The 16,606-nt window shown below is 44.6% G+C and overlaps 1 long non-coding RNA gene across 1 annotated transcript; it reads right to left on the bottom strand.

The window, feature by feature from the left end:
- Positions 1–4,396: 4,396 nt before the first annotated feature.
- On the bottom strand, positions 4,397–12,722 carry LOC125940704 (uncharacterized). The gene is made up of 4 exons (XR_007463907.1): positions 11,549–12,722; positions 10,824–10,898; positions 9,984–10,031; positions 4,397–7,434 (listed from the first exon to the last, which is right to left on the bottom strand). It is a non-coding gene; the product is annotated as an uncharacterized LOC125940704 (long non-coding RNA).
- Between the last annotated feature and the right edge of the window lie 3,884 nt (positions 12,723–16,606).

Raw genomic sequence — 16,606 nt, forward strand, 5'->3', positions numbered from 1 at the left:
CAGGTTTGAGCCATAACCATATTTCAATGAAAGCTTATGCTCCCGCAGGCGATCATTAATACATCGGCCAGTTTGGCCGACGTACTCTTTCCCACACTTCAGTGGTATACGGTATACAACTCCTTCCTCACACTTCAAAAAAGGATTCGTATGTTTAATGGAACACCCTGCTTTCTTAGAGTTATCAGAACCAATCAGGCGGCACAAAGTAGCAAGTTTTCGGGGTGCGGAAAAAACCACAGGAATTTTGTATTTCACGGCGACGTGTTTAAGATTGTGCGCCACTTTGTGAGAATACGGAATCACCACTGGTTTGGCTTTCTTTTCGAATGTTTGACCTTCTTCAGTGCTTATTTTTCTTTCTTTTTTAACCTTTTTCAATAACGCCTCCGAAACTGCGCTTAAAACCGAACAAGGGAAGCCAGCCTTCATCAATTTCAAAATCTGTTCGTCAAAGCTTCCTTGTGCCTTATGACAGCACGATTTTTTAAGGGCGGATTCGAGGCACATAGTGGCAATCGCACGTTTAACAGTCTTGGAGTGTGTAGACTCATACGGCACCAATTCCTTGTGGGCACGGGGTCGATACATCCAGCAGGAACCTTCGTCAGTAAGGGTTATGTCAAGATCTAAAAACTGCAAGCTGTTATCCTTGGCTAGTTCAAAAGTAAAATCTAAGCCTTTGCCGTGCTGTTTAAGCCTTTGCTGTGCTGTTTAGATTTTACTTTTGAACTAGCCAAGGATAACAGCTTGCAGTTTTTATATCTTGACATAACCCTTACTGACGAAGGTTCCTGCTGGATGTATCGACCCCGTGCCCACAAGGAATTGTTGCCGTATGAGTCTACACACTCCAAGACTGTTAAACGTGCGATTGCCACTATGTGCCTCGAATCCGCCTTTAAAAATTCGTGCTGTCATAAGGCACAAGGAAGCTTTGACGAACAGATTTTTAAATTGAGGAAGGCTGGCTTCCCTTGTTCGGTTGTAAGTGCAGTTTCGGAGGCGTTATTGAAAAAGGTGAAAAAAGAAAGAAAAAGAAGCACTGAAGAAGGTCAAACATTCGAAAAGAAAGCCAAACCAGTGGTGATTCCGTATTCTCACAAAGTGGCGCACAATCTTAAACACGTCGCTGTCAAATACAAAATTCCTGTGGTTTTTTCTGCACCCCGAAAACTTGCTACTTTGTGCCGCCTGATTGGTTCTGATAACTCTAAGAAAGCAGGGTGTTCCATTAAACATACGAATCCTTTTGTGAAGTGTGAGGAAGTAGTTGTATACCGTATACCGCTGAAGTGTGGGAAAGAGTACGTCGGCCAAACTGGCCGATGTATTAATGATCGCCTGCGGGAGCATAAGCTTTCATTGAAATATGGTTATGGCTCAAACTTGCCTCTTCATTGCAAGGCCTGCGGCAATGAAAATAAACAAGCATGTGAAGCAAGGCTTCAAGATACTACAATCTTGTTTAAAAGTAAAGACTCTGTGGCACGTGAATTGTTGGAGGCCAACCAGATTAGGAAGAGAGGGGAAACATGTGTCAGCTCCCCGTCTCTGAATATATACACAAATGAAAGTGTGTTTTTAGATAAGTTTTAGATTCGCCATTTCCTTCATGCACATCTTCAGCGTTCTCACGCGTGCGCATTCATACAATCAGTGTTCCGCCTTTTTCGTCCCCCCCTCTCCCCATGGCTATATATTCAACCACCTTTGACCACAATAAACAGTTGCAAGTAGCGCCTGTCCTGTCTTTGTTCCTTCCTAATGTGCTGTCACTGTTGGCGCTTCATCTTTTGAAAGCTATGCACCAACTAGCCCCACAACGTGTTTTACTGGAATACCCCTGATCCACCAGCACGACATCCTCGAAGACCAAAGAGACAAAAATACAGCCATCTACACCCAGACCGTACAGGGAAACAGGCCAGGTACTGGCTCTTCTTACAAACACACATCATCATCAACCTATACTTATGTCCACTGCAGGATGAAGGCCTCTCCCTGCGATCTCCATTACCCCTGTCCTGCGCTAGCAGATTCCAACTTGCGCCTGCAAATTTCCTAACTTCATCCCCCCACCTAGTTTTCTGCCATCCTCGACTGCGCTTCCCTTTCTTGGTATCCATTTTGTAACCAATGATCCACCGGTTATCCATCCTACGCATTACATGGCCTGCCCAGTTCCATTTCCCCTCTTAATGTTAACAAGAATATCGGCTATCGCCATTTGCTCTCTGATCCACACTCTTCCCGTCTCTTTAAGATAGACCTAATCTTTTTCGTTCCTTCGCTATTTGTGTGGTCATCCACGCATATCCATACATCCAAATACTTTACAAGATGCATACACCCTGCCACTTCCCTTGGTGGGCCAAGTCTCGTCCTGTAATGTGGATATGTAAGCAACGACTTCCAAATTCTAAATTCACCCCCTAACGGCGCAAATTCCAAGCAACAGGCAGCGGGACGTTTGGCTTGCTAGCGAAAATCTAGAGAGCCAGAGAGCTCTTCTCGATCAAGCCCAGCAAGCTGCAGAGACCAATGGAGCTCTAAACTGAGGCACCCACCCACCACCCAAGACCCTTAAGAGAAATAATTTAAGTTTACACTACTACTGCTAAAGAAAGATATTGGCTGACTTAATTCAAACTAAAATTTTCTAAATTTCTCAACTAATTCAATATATAGTGGTCGACCTATACTCATGTTGGACCTATTTTTTAGTAAATACGGTAAGCACTAACTCCACAAAGAAAGGTAGAAGTGCTAAGCTGGTAAGGTCAATATACAAAGTCTGTCCCAGAAGTTTGAGCAGTTCATGTCACTACATTCTCTGCCGCGTTTTTGCTGGCTCAGTGCACAAACTTTTGGGACAAGCCCCGTAGCAATCCGTACCAGTAGCACTACCTTCTTTGCGCGTCAGTGAGTTTCTGCACCAATTGCCTGCGCACTTCTTTCAATCTTTTTTTTTCTCGTCTTCCGGCATGACACGGTTACCCATGAAGATCCGGAGGAGGCCTGCGCAAGAAAAGCAATCACGAGTACAAAATTAATGAAAGCATCTAAACAATAATTTCCAGCATGCACAGTGCAAGTTCCCAACAATATGCCCACGGTTCAATGAAATATTTTTGCACAGCTGCATTTTCAATAACCAAACTGCAGATTACTTTTTTCATGTTAACTCACATGCCTCAAATTCTTTCTACAGTTTTAACATGAAATATTTCAGTAGCAGATGATCACAACACAGTGCTTTAGCACTAGCTTCGCTTTTACTGTGGCTATTTGCATGTGCCATCTATACATGAGTAGATCAGTTCATTAGAACAGTATGTTCATATACTTTTCAAGGATGACAACTTTTGTGGTGTCACGGCTGGTCTGGCCTCAGTCCTTCCCTTGGATCGCGACTTGTTGGACAAAGTCCCGGTCACGCTTCTGTTCTTCAGCTCATCTGGCATCCAATACGTTGTGGACGCCATACGGCAGAACATAGTCAGACGTAGACCGCAACAATGTCCCCCAAGCAGCCTTTTCTATTCATTGCCCGGTTCCAGCATACACCTGCAATATATAATAACACATACATAGCTTGTAGCTAACAGGTTTTATACTGGACAATATACACTATGCATTTTCTCAACTCTACTGTTTTCTGGCATTCTGGCCATTTATTAGTTGTAGTGGGCTCACCTGCATGAGCAGAACGAAATTATACAGTAAAATTTTAAAAAATCTTTTAGACAATCCCACATAAAAATCTCCCAAGCATAAATAGCAATCGCTGAATTTGTTAAATTGACAATGATCTGCAAGAATATTCACTGCTATCTATAGCTCGATGAACTCACTAACATCTACCTTGACATTGGGTAGCCGAATTTCAAATACAAGTGTTGTCTGTAGGACCACTCTTTATTTTCAGGTTGATCTGTGCGGTCACTAGATGCAATATAGAAATGTGCACAAGCATTGCGTTCCAAGGACTGCATGATTACATAATTATGCCATCAACATTAATGTACACATACAGAAAAAAAAAACCTTCACACACGTGACATGGCTGCATAAACGTACACTCGCCAACTGAAAAACACACGTAGCACGCCTGCCTGGCAGTCCTTGCAAGGAATTTTATAGGCGATGCCGGGATATTTTTCTTTTTCGAGGCAGTCTTTGACTCGGACGAGTTGTTGTTTTAGCTTGCTTGAAGGGATGTGGCAGATTTGTACATCATAATCTTTGAAAATTCTTGACATTGACTCGCTCATGCCTCATGCATAGGGGAGAGCCGCCCGTTTCCTTGTTCTCATCGGCCTGATGACACGCTTTTCTTCAGTCTTTATAAACTGGCCATGGTAGCCATTACTGACGAAATCCTGCGCCACTCTCTTCAACTCAGCTCTGCGTGCATCAGTAGTCGAGCACAATCGGAATGCACGGGTGAACAGTGTAGAGGCAACAGATCGTTTGTGTCTAACGGGATGGGCCGAATCAAAGTGCAGATATTTCCCTGTGTGCGTAGGCTTCCGATAAACGCTTGTTGAAAGGCCGGATGCAGTACGCATGACTTCAACGTCAAGGAAAGCCAGGCGACCATTAACTTCTTCTTCAACGGTGAATTCTATTGTGCTTTGGAAAGAGTTCAAGTGCTGCAGAAAAGGTACGACGTCTTTGCGGCAGATAATGGAAAAACAATCGTCGACATACCGCAGGAACAATTTTGGAGCGGGCTGGAATGTCGTGAGGGCTTTACCTTCGAGGGCTTTCCAAAGCACAATAGAATTCACCGTTGAAAAAGAAGTTAATGGTCGCCTGGCTTTACTTGACGTTGAAGTCATGCGTACTGCATCCGGCCTTTCAACAAGCATTTATCAGAAGCCTACGCACACAGGGAAATATCTGCACTTTTATTCGGCCCATCCCGTTGGACACAAACGATCTGTTGCCTCTACACTGTTCACCCGTGCATTCCGATCGTGCTCGACTACTGACGCACGCAGAGCTGAGTTGAAGAGAGTAACGCAGGATTTGGTCAGCAATGGCTACCCTAGCCAGTTTATAAAGACTGAAGAAAAGCGTGCCGCTGAACCCCCATCAGGCCGATGAGAACAAGGAAACGGGCGGCTCTCCCCTATGCACGAAGCGTGAACGAGTCAATGTCAAGAATTTTCAAAGATTATGATGTACAAATCTGCCATGTCCCTTCAAGCAAGCTAAAACAACAACTCGTCCGAGTCAAAGACTGCCTCGAAAAAGAAAAATATCCCGGCATCATCTACAAAATTCCATGCCAGGACTACCAGGCGTGCTACGTAGGCGAGACGGGAAACTTTAAAAGAAGGCTACAGCAGCACCGCAATGATGTAGCCAAAGGACACACGGTTTCCAGCGCCCTAGCAGAGCATCATGAGAAGACTGGTCACAGTATTAACTGGCATTCGGCTTTCATCATCAAAAGAGAGAAGAAATTATCCCGATAGCTTCTTGAATCATTTTGCATACTACAATCTACGACTAACACAATAAACCGGACACGGGGCCCCCTCCCTGAGTTGTACGCAAGGGCCTTACGTCTTCCAACGCATATATAATAAAGATCACCATGCATTCGTTCATTGTGAACAAGGCACCCGTAGTGGGTGCCAAAACGTCAATCTGTTGTTTTTGTGTTCTTCAGTTGGCGAGTGTACGTTTATTCAGCCATGTTCTTTCCTCGCCAGACAAGTTTTCGTCAAACCCTAGATTTCATCACACAAGTGACATTACCATAATAAAGGATTAGTCCACCAATTATGTTTTCTCGCGCTGTTTTGGAGACCTGCGTCACTACGAGCGCAGTGCACCATCTAACTTATAGTAGAAGTACAATTTCATTTTATATAGTTATTTCTTCTGTGTGGCAGCAATTTTTTATGGGCTTGGAAGACGCAGCGAAAATGGCCATCTCCACAAGCACCGAGATCGCTTTATGGCGGCTTAGTTAGAGGAGCCATCAAGCTAGTCTCGCACAGAACTGTTTCTTTATGCCCACTATCCCACTGCTGTCATTTCTGCACACTCTTAATTTTACTACCACCAGCAAATGCAGATGATCTGCAAACACTTCTCGTACATTTGTATGCATTGAGAGCAAGCATAGTTGTGCTTTCATGGGACACTGTTCTACACAGGAAATTGTGGCAATAGTGTTAAGCAACAATAAACACAACTAAAACATTTATGTGAGACAAAAATACCAGAGCAAGCATATTACCAGGGTCAGATTTTCTACTTGGCCACTCCAGCCAATCAAAAGTGGCTGCAGTAGAGTGCTGTAAACTGACCCCTTTTCATTTATTTTGGTATGTCTGTGGTGTAGCAAGCCAATGACAACAGCACCAAAGGGGCGTCATGTGCTCGGCCACTTGCGGAAAGCAACATGCGATCATGATGCTGCATGGCACAGCTGATTGACATAAGCTGCCTGCATACATAATTTATAAGAAGAAGCCACTGCCGGCTTAAGAAGCCTTTCCCAGAAATGCTGCCACACAGGCAAATGCGAACAGGCGAATGACGAGTGCCACGTTTGACTAGTGGATTAGGATCACATGGCAACGTCACCCAAGAACTGTCTCCTTGTCCTTGATATGTACTGTGGGCACCTTACTGACAGCATGAAGGCTGTGCTCTCCCAAGCTTGAATGGACATCGCTATTATACCAGGTGGCATGATGGACCAGCCTCAGCCACTTGACGTCTGTATCAACAAGCATTTTGAGGATGGATTGCCTGCGGAAATACTTCGCGATCTGGCCGAGTGATAAAGCGTATAAGCTAACAGCAACAGGTTGTACTAAATGCACATAACTAACACAAGTGGCGAGCTGGGTCACTGCAGCATGGGACACACCATGAAGCTTGATTGCATGCTTTCAAGGAGTGCAGCATCTAAAGTGCACTAAATGGCACCAAAAATTGTCTGCTCTTTTATGCTGACAACGATAAGAAGGTAAGCAACAAGGCTAGCAGCAACAACAACACTGCATGGGCTGGGACGGGTCGTGACTAATAAATGCTGTTCGCGTTTTATGTCTGTTGCCCTAACTTGTCCGGCTTACATTCAAGAAAAACACTTTTTTCACCGGCTTCAGACCTTCAGGTGCTGGCTTAGGAGTGAGACCGGCCTAGATTTGAATAAATATGGTACTCGGCCATAAATCTAGTTCGTGGATCATACACAGCTACTTACATCCATAACGGAAAAACAAAAGGGACATAGTTCAGTTTCTTTCCCCACTCTGAAATGTACGAGCCCTTTCAGAACGTAAATGTAACATCGATCCTTAAAAAACAGTTCTATGACTTTTAAAGTTACCTTTCCGTCATCTCTTGAGGATCCGATGACAACATCGATGGCCTCTCCAGTGAATATGTCCATGTCAGCTACAAAAGAAAATGTACAACTTTTCCCTTGAATTGCCAGGTCTCATAAAAGGTAAGGATTTAAGACTTCAAAAGCAATATAGGAGTCCCATGCTATCGAAAGAGCATAATGTAACCATTACACATTGCCGGGGTATATAAACCAAAAATGTCTGTCAGGAACATTGTGTGGGACATACCACACACTGGTACCTTGCAAACATGACCTGTACAATGACGCTGCAATAATACATAGGTAATTATTTCTGCCTACACTCAAGGAACTCGGGTACAGTCAAACCTCATTAATACGTACCCGCTTAATGTGTAATTGCAGTTTAAATGTAGTCGCGAAGATTCCCCCACCCAGCCCCCATTGAACCCCATGCCTGACCGCTTAAGCCGTAGTCACTCATTTGCCATCAAATGGTTATTGCATACTATTTTCCTTCTAGTTCTACACGCACAGGCACAAATTCGGCAAAATTTCATGCACTGAAAAATGAAAGGTGAAATCGGTTGTACAATATTGTAAAATGTAGCATTTCTCAAATTTTTAGAAGGCATTTTTTCTCTTAAAAAGGGAAACCATACGACTTATATCCTTTATGTTTGTATATACTATGTAATAATAGTTACGTGTCCATGTTTCGTTTATGTTGCTTCACAGATACTTTCAAATTTGAGAAAAAGCACTCCGCATGAAAATGTAGCCTTCACCAGTTGGTCTTTGGTAGCTTTTTCTGGTAAACTGTTAGGTTCTGTTAAAAACAAAATTCAGTTGCATGCTTTTGAATGGCGTGCCCACCATATCTATTTGGTCAAGAAAAAAAAGTGAAATATACAACCGGCTTCGATCTCGTGAAATTTCTGACATGACCGGGCATGAATCAATGTTAGCATGAGTAGGCGTCAGTGACATCATAAGAGCAAATGTGAAAAAGTGCAAACGGTTGCAAATCTATGATGATGAGTGCCTATAGGCTCAAATGAATGGACCTTTTTCCAATTCAGCTATGCACATGGGCATGCCCCAGCTGCATTACATGCCGCGCCGCCATTATCACAGGGCAGGTGTGCGAAGTGAGTGCGTGAACCCTTGCATGATCCGCGGCAATTTCCTGAGCTTGAGTTGCTGATCAATAATTTTTCTCGTGTTCTGGGCAAGAATATTGGTTAAAGGAAACACTTAGCTGTTTGTGGGAAAGACTGCAAGCACTTTTGTCGATGAAAAGACTCTGTGAACTAACGCTCGAGCGATAGGCGCAGCGTTTGCGACAAAACTCATGCAGGCACTTTCTGTACCGTCGATTGCACAAACCGGCGTGGAATGGTGAACATTGTACTGAAGTGGAGCGCACGGTCAAATTAAAAAAAAATACCCCATGTTATCAGTGAGTTATCACGCAATTCTTGCTGAGTGAGGTAAGCCTGCGTTCTGGTAACAGCATGATGCTGGCGCTGTGATTATTGGACTTCTCGCCTTACGACCGACTCGGAAGTCACGGCGATGTTTTAATCTACGGGTATGTATACCGCACGGATTTTACCATTGGCTTAAGAATGTGCTACCGCATGCAAGCGGAAATAGCTGTACGGTTACATGGGGCCAAACGAAAAGAAGAATCTCGCCACACAGCCGATCAGAATGCATCGTTCGAGGCCAAAGCGACACACGCGTGGTGCCGCATTATGCAAAACTCGCGAGTCTTACTTTTTGCAGGCAAATGAAGCTTTATGCACCTGACAAAACAACGTGTTGCGTCCACTTACATTCTGCTTACCCCCCCGTACTGTGTTGCGTTCACTTAGTCCCCAGTACCATGCCATATACGATACATATCTCGATATAAAACAACACTTGCCCTGCAGTGCACTCGCAGTATGTGTGCAGAAGTTTTGCATGTTGTTTGTTCATCATGGTGAGCTGCTTGCATGCCCGCTCTTGAGGGCAAGCTCGTACGCACGTGCATGCGTCTGTTGACCGCCTCCTTCAAGTCGAGCCACTCAAAACGACGGTCGAGTTTATCCTGAAGAAAGTCCTGCCACGGCGCGTTTCACGCTCACACATGCCTTCGCCAGTTGAGTCAAAGTACTGACCAAGCTGCTGAAGAACAAAAGCCGGCGCATCTCTCAAATCTTGGTTACAAATGGCCTGCACATCGCATCAGCATGCTGCCATTGCATCAGTAAATGTAAAATGTGTTATTGCTACATGTGAGCAAATACATGCGCGCTAGAGCAGGACAATGAGAAGCTGCTTCAGCAACACAAGCGACAGAAGAAAAAAAAAGCAGGGACAGCCGTCGCAAGAGACTGCTTGGTCAAACGCTACCATGCTTTGCGTAGAGGCGAGAAGCGGTGGGAGCGTGTGTGTGTTGCCCGTCAAATTTAGTTGAAGTGACGGCCGCTAGAGGGGTCGCTTACTGGAAAAAGGTCCATTTGTAAGGTAGTGGCGGTGAGTAAGCACTGCTGAGCGTGGACGAATATCAGTGAGTGTGAAGTACTGCACAACTAGAAAAAATTGGTGCTTGAAACTGAACAGTGCTGTACAAAAAATGTACTCTTACCATGCTCCTGTGACAAAGGTGCCATAGAGGCCATGGCAGTTATAATTCCTGTAAAAATTACACAATAAGATGAACACAGACATGGAAGTGCAATTTGAAGTCATAGAAAGCCACACACAAATGTCTTCATGCACAAATATGCACTACATTGTGTCCACTGCAGAGCTCACTTCCTTTGCAAAAAGATGCAATGCTCTTGTAAGGCCTTCAACAAGCCTTAAGTATAAACCGCATGCACGCGATCTTGCACGCAACAGCGACAAGTGACGTGACGGAGATGGCTGTCGCATTCGCTCGTCGCCTACAAGTCGTACCACACGCGAGCGATGACTTTGAGCGCTGTTTCCCCGGTGTTGCTGGTATGAGGGCAGCAAATACGCGCCGTAACTGGTGTGACGCATGCTCTATTAGTTTAACTTGATATGTTTTACTGTAAAGAGCACCATAAATATTTCTTAAGGTCTTGCACTAGGTTCTTATCTTTGTGCGTATCAAAATTGAGTCATTCGCTTGTTCCGTGCGACAATCGGTTGTACTTGACTGATGTACATCCTGTTCTGGCTTCGCGCTATTGGCTAGTCGCTCATAGAAAGTCGTTCCGGCGACGAGTTGTAGATTACCAGAACCAAGCGATCAAGCGACAAGAACGAGTGATCAGTTTGCGCGACGGCTTGTTCCGTCGCTCGTCGCCGTCGCGCACAAAATCGCTCGCATGCGGTTTGGGCTTGGGTAAAAAATACTAGCATGTAGCGCCATTTTTTTTATATAAAGCACAGCCACATGACACAAATCAGTAACAACATATAAATCTAAAATCTTGTCAACTTTCAGTTGCCATACCTTTGGTGCTCTTGCCCTTTTCTAAGGACAGATTTCTGAGCCTTTTCGACGTGTGCAGCACCATTTCTTCAGTTTCTGCATTGCATTTAACAAGGCATTACAAAGCTGACACTGCCGACAGGCAGCAATGTTAGGTGATAAACATTCAAGTGTCATAATAACAAATCAGGCCAGAATATCAGTTCCTCTGGTCTCCCCCTGGCATTACTCTCGTTTCATCCTTTCATGAATGCAAAGCATTTGCAAGCGTGGCTCCCACGTCCACTACACGACAGATACCCGTTCATGCAGCAGACAGGTTCTCATGTGGCATATGTTTTTCCATCAGACTAAATATGGAGCCGCTTAACATTTACGCCCAAAATTATGTGTCCAAAACCAAAATTCTGCTGCTAACTGCCAAAAGCACACATTTGCGCCGATGGCCCCTCCTGCGAAGCAGTGTCTACCTTGAGCGTCCGCGGCAGTGCGTGCTGCACCCCCTCCCCATTTCATAACGCCGACCCTTCCAGACATATCGCAGACTGCCCGAGACTCTAATCAAAGGAGAGATACGTCTCGAGCAGCCAGGCCTAAACCCCAAAGTCACGCTACGAGATTGCGCCGGACATTTGCTTACTGCACAATGAGCGGGACAAAGCACATGCCGGTGAAGATTAAATCGTTCGAAATGTTAGTCGTATAAACATTTAAGGTGTGCTTATTAACGAATGAGTAGAACTTACCAGCCATGTGCAGCACTCTGTCGCATCGCCGTTCCACCACACGTCGTAGAGGACAATTGGATCGAAATCCACGACATTCTCTGGGTTAAAGTTTTGCACTGCGGTGTGCCTGACAACCGCAGTGGTCATGTCCACTTCATATTCAACGAATACAAGCATCTCGAGCTTAACACAGTGCAACGCAGTCGTTCTCGCTTAGATGACAGCTGTGGCTATGGCCGTGGATTCTATGGATGCGGATTGGCATGCGACTTCGACTGCCACCACTGCATCACCCAAACCAAACCAAAACAGAAAAGAAAAATACTACTAAAGCAATGCCGTACAACAGTAGTGGGTGGAAGCATGGAGGAAGATAAAAAAAACCTTTTTTTTTTCAAGTTGTTTCCTTCCTCCATGGGTGGAAGGTACAAAGTTGTACAGTTGTACAGATAAGAAATGTTGAGAACTGCATCAGGCTTAAGCATTCTTAAAATGACATCCCAACTCATGAGAGTAATTATGAATTCGACATCGATCGTTTGTGTGTTTTGTATACGTGGTCAATGAACACGATTGTTGGCGTTCATTCATTTTGCCCACCGCGTCATGTAGAGTGGCATGATCAGATTTCTCTGAGCGCAATAAAAAAATTTTCAGCGCACGCAAACTCGCACAACACAGACACAGATGCACATGCGCGCGGGCCGCGATTTTGTAGCGATTCCGTCTCCGATGATATTCCTTTTTGCACTTTTCGCGCTTTGTCAGGGGTCAGAGCGACGCCCCGCCCGCGTTATCAAAGCGATCAGGGCCGCGATTTTGTATCAAGGCATTATGACTTATTCTACTCTATTCTTATCATCCACCGCTCACGGCCGGCTGATCCCGTTGATAATGCGAGCGGACCGTCGCTCCGTCCACTGAAAAAGCACGATAAGCGCGTAAAGACATTATTACATTAAAGGCATCGCTACCAAATACCGGCCTAGCCGGCCATGAGCGGTGGATGATAAGAGGGGCATATGATCGAGCGGAAGGCATCGCTACAAAATCGTGGCCCTGCAGTAATCAAAAAGAGTTTTGGAAGTGAGCGTTTGCGTTGTAACTTCTCTGCCTGGGCATGCACGTTAGGTTTATCGCTCTGTCATGCATTGTCAAGCAGCTGACCGCGTCTATTAGCCTGGATAATATATATATACACACGAAGGCCAAGAGCGCGCGGCCAATGCGGCTTACAGAAAAAAAAAACATGCTTTTCATGCCGCAGCAATGCAGCACACGCATCGTTAACGTAGGAGCTGATCAATTACATATATGCACATGGATATTATTATGCAAAATGACACCGCCGAAACAAGGAAACCTTAAACAGCTTGTTTCTATTTAGAAACGGTGATCATGCATACAAACTAATTAACAAAAGACTGCACATTTCTGCCCAAGTAATAAATGAAGAGGAATTACAAGCTTAATTGTAATTGCACCGAAGCTGCATGTGACACATTGGGCGCTGAAATACAGATCATAAGCACAAGGTTTCTCAACAACCAGAATCACAACCGAAGCAGAGCATTATAGCGGGGATTAACTGGCCGCGGTGGGGCAGAACTCAGCATAGCAAGTTAGTGGTGGCTGGATATTTCTTTAATAGTTTTTTATTTACTAGTTGTAACAATTAACGTACCATTATTTCTTATTATATTGGAGTGCAGTTGCCGCGACACCACACGCCTCAAGAACACGGAAGCGGCATAGGGGACACCAAAACCACAATCCAGACTGGTCCATGGGTTGGGACTCGCCGAGGCCCCTACTCATGGACCTACTTGCTTCCAACTTTGATCCCCCCGCTGCCCCTTGGGTGCCCTAGAGATGCTGTGCTGCCTGCTTTATATAATGTCAAGTGTTCTCCTAAGGCCTCTATTTGCCATTTACATATATGCCCTCTTGGAGCAGTACTTGTAAAAAAATCCAGTCTATTGTTGCGACGAAAAGAGCACCCCGCAACGAAAAAAGCTGCCCATGACTTCTGCAACGCCACTCAGATCCTTGCCGAGTAAATATAGCATAGGTACGACATGGTTTACTTAACGTGTAGATTGTGCGTGCCACTTCTAGGAATGTGCGCCACACGAAATTATGGTAGCATTGCCACTAAATATGCAATGACATCGATCATGGTTGACTCTATGGTAGGATCAGTTCACATGGCACAAAATTCATCTAGCCATTTTCTTGTCTGGCATGTGTGTGTGCTTCTTAATTAATGAGCAAGCATGAGTAAAATTAAGATATAGTATCTCTCTCTATTGCAATATCCGAAAACCATCTTCTCCGCTGTTGTGTTTCTCTAGCTTGTTTATATCGCATCTTGTGCTAGCAAAATAAAACTTGCGAAGAAACAGAAACACAAAGCACATTTTCCCTTTCGCCATCCCATAAGCAAAAACATTTAATCAATCAATAAATCAATCAATGGTATATGCATGCATTCCTTGTTTCTTGATATGTATGCCTCTGCACTCCATGTCAGTTTTCTAAATCCTTTATTTATAAGGTTATTTAAAATGAACAACTCATCAGTTCGTCATTTTTCTGAATGCTTTCACGGCTTTCCGCAACTTTACAAGCTTTCACGGCAACCGATGTACAATAACATCCTTGCGTATGAGGCATTTGGCTGTAATCACGCCAAACAAATAAATTAGAACATTTTTTTCGCATTTTTAGTGACATAATAACCTTTATAATCTAACCCGTTATAATTTGACATTGGCCTAGCATTGTGTGATGTCGTCAGTAATACCGTGATTCTGATCACTAACGCGAGGCGAAGCGAAGCTTACTAAAGCTTACTAAAAGCTTGCAGTTGACGTGATCGCGACTAGGTATTGCTTACACCTTTATATTAATATAGTCCGTATAGTCACATTGGACTGCCCCGCAGTGTTCGCCCCAGTGAAAAATTTTGGCTTCGAACGTCGCAATGTCCAAAATCAGAGGAAGCATTATAGGCAGTACCTGCAGCCGGACTCGAACGTTCAAGTGCCACAGCAAACTCGAGAGTACATGCTGAAAAGACCAAGGTCATCCACTGCTGCAAGTCAGGTACGTGTCATTATTGTAAGTTTCAGTATTTCATACTGCGAATAACAAAAAGCAGCTACAAGTCTTACTGCGTGAGGTGCAAACTATGACGTGTCCAAGCCGCCAGTGTGCTTCCTGAGCCAAGAAACGCATAGTCTTCAGTGCTGCCTCGCGCATCGATGTGTCACGACACGGAGAAAGCGGGAATTGTTTCGTGCTAGCACTCGATCGTGACGCGCACGTTTCTTCGGAGTGCAGTTACAACCAACGTTGCTTGCAACCAAGGATCACGAGGGTTGCAATGTGGGCTTTTTGGTAACGCATCTTGGAGGGTTTATGGTAGCGCGATTTATTTTGGAAGGACGTGCCATAAAATTAATTGAATCATTCACGTGTAACAGCAACGATCTTAGCCTGGAACAATGCAACGTACAGGATCTACCATTGTAAGAGGGAACAATCGAGCACGTGACCAATGCTCCATGAGGTGCCATCTGCTGGTGCCTGGCACCCGCTTGGTGCAGAAAGCCACTGGCGCTCTGTGCTCCGTGTGTCGTCTGCTACTACCAAGCACTGGGCGGTGTAATTGCAGACAATGCATGGAGCGTACTGCCTCAGCCGCACTCTGTGCCTGTGCCGAGCGGGTGCCAGCAGATGGCACTTTACAGAACAACAGCCACACGCGTGCATGTTCCCTCTAATAGTGGTACCTAAGCTGACCTACGTCCTTGTGTCAACGCTGTTTCTATGTACAAGGCAGGGTATTTGCAAAAGGACACAGCCGGAGGTGGCTAATGGCAGAATAATAGCAGACTCCCTAGGGAGTGCATTTTATCAGGGTCCTGTTCATTACCCGAGATAGAGTTGGTAAACCTGCACCTTCCTGCACCATTATGAAGTTAGCACGCGGCACATACACTGTCGCACCCATAATTCAATTTAATATATAGAGAGCAACACAGCTAGTCCTTTTTTGCGCTACATATTAATCAGTGAACTGGCTTTACGCAAGAGTGGTAATCTCACCGTTGCCTTCCTATGCCCTATGTATGTTTCTTGTGAATGTGACACTTGTTTTGTAGTTGGTATCCCTAGAAGATAAAATTTCTTATTTGTTTGCTCTTTCAGATGAACCTGGAAAACCTGAACAGCCCTTCAACGAATGTCAGTAGTGTTTAATCGAGCGAGAATGAAGCTGATAATCTTAGGCACATCAACTCCAATTTTGCTTCAGAAATGTATGCTTGTGCAAGCACGAGTGCACATGTCAGCGACGTAGAAGACACTAACCAAGCTGCAAGTGAAATAGGCACTGCGTATGAATGTACAGTGAACTTCAGTTGCGATGAATTCAGTTCTGTCTTTGAGTTGAGTGATGATGGTTCGGAAGTGGATGGATGAAGGGCACAAGGGTGATGCAGACAGTGAACCAGAGAATAGTGCTGAAGAAAGTGAGCATGCAGTACATGTACTTCACAAAGCTCTCGGAGGAGTACCTTCCAAACCAGAAAACAACAAGGGCACAGGCTATGCTGCTCATACTGGCATATGTTGTTATTTCAGGTCTTACGTGGGCACAACTACAAGGACTTCTCATTTTAATAAATGCTCTGTTTGGGGAGAAAGTTGTGCCATGCACTACATATGATATGAGGAGGCTGTGGAAAAACAGAAAAGCACTGAGGATCCATCTATACTGCCAGCCCTGTCATCAATAACTGGGAAGATACAATGATGCCAAAGACGAAGGACACCATCAATTGTGCTTCTTGCAGCAGTGAGAAGCTGCAACATTTAATTATTACTGCAAGTTTTTTTCTGATTATTCAATATTAAGCAGCAGCTTCTGGTACTGCTAACACAGGTTGGCAGTAACCTGCTTTCTAATTTGCAGAAGATTGCATCTGCTCCTCATGTGTCAAGTGTTTTTGCTGACATCACGAATGGCATTCTCTACCGCAGTGTTAGAAAGCAGAGGAACATAACATG

This window comes from Dermacentor silvarum, chromosome 10 (genome assembly GCF_013339745.2).
Source record: "Dermacentor silvarum isolate Dsil-2018 chromosome 10, BIME_Dsil_1.4, whole genome shotgun sequence".
In the NCBI taxonomy this organism is placed as follows: Eukaryota; Metazoa; Arthropoda; class Arachnida; order Ixodida; family Ixodidae; genus Dermacentor; species Dermacentor silvarum.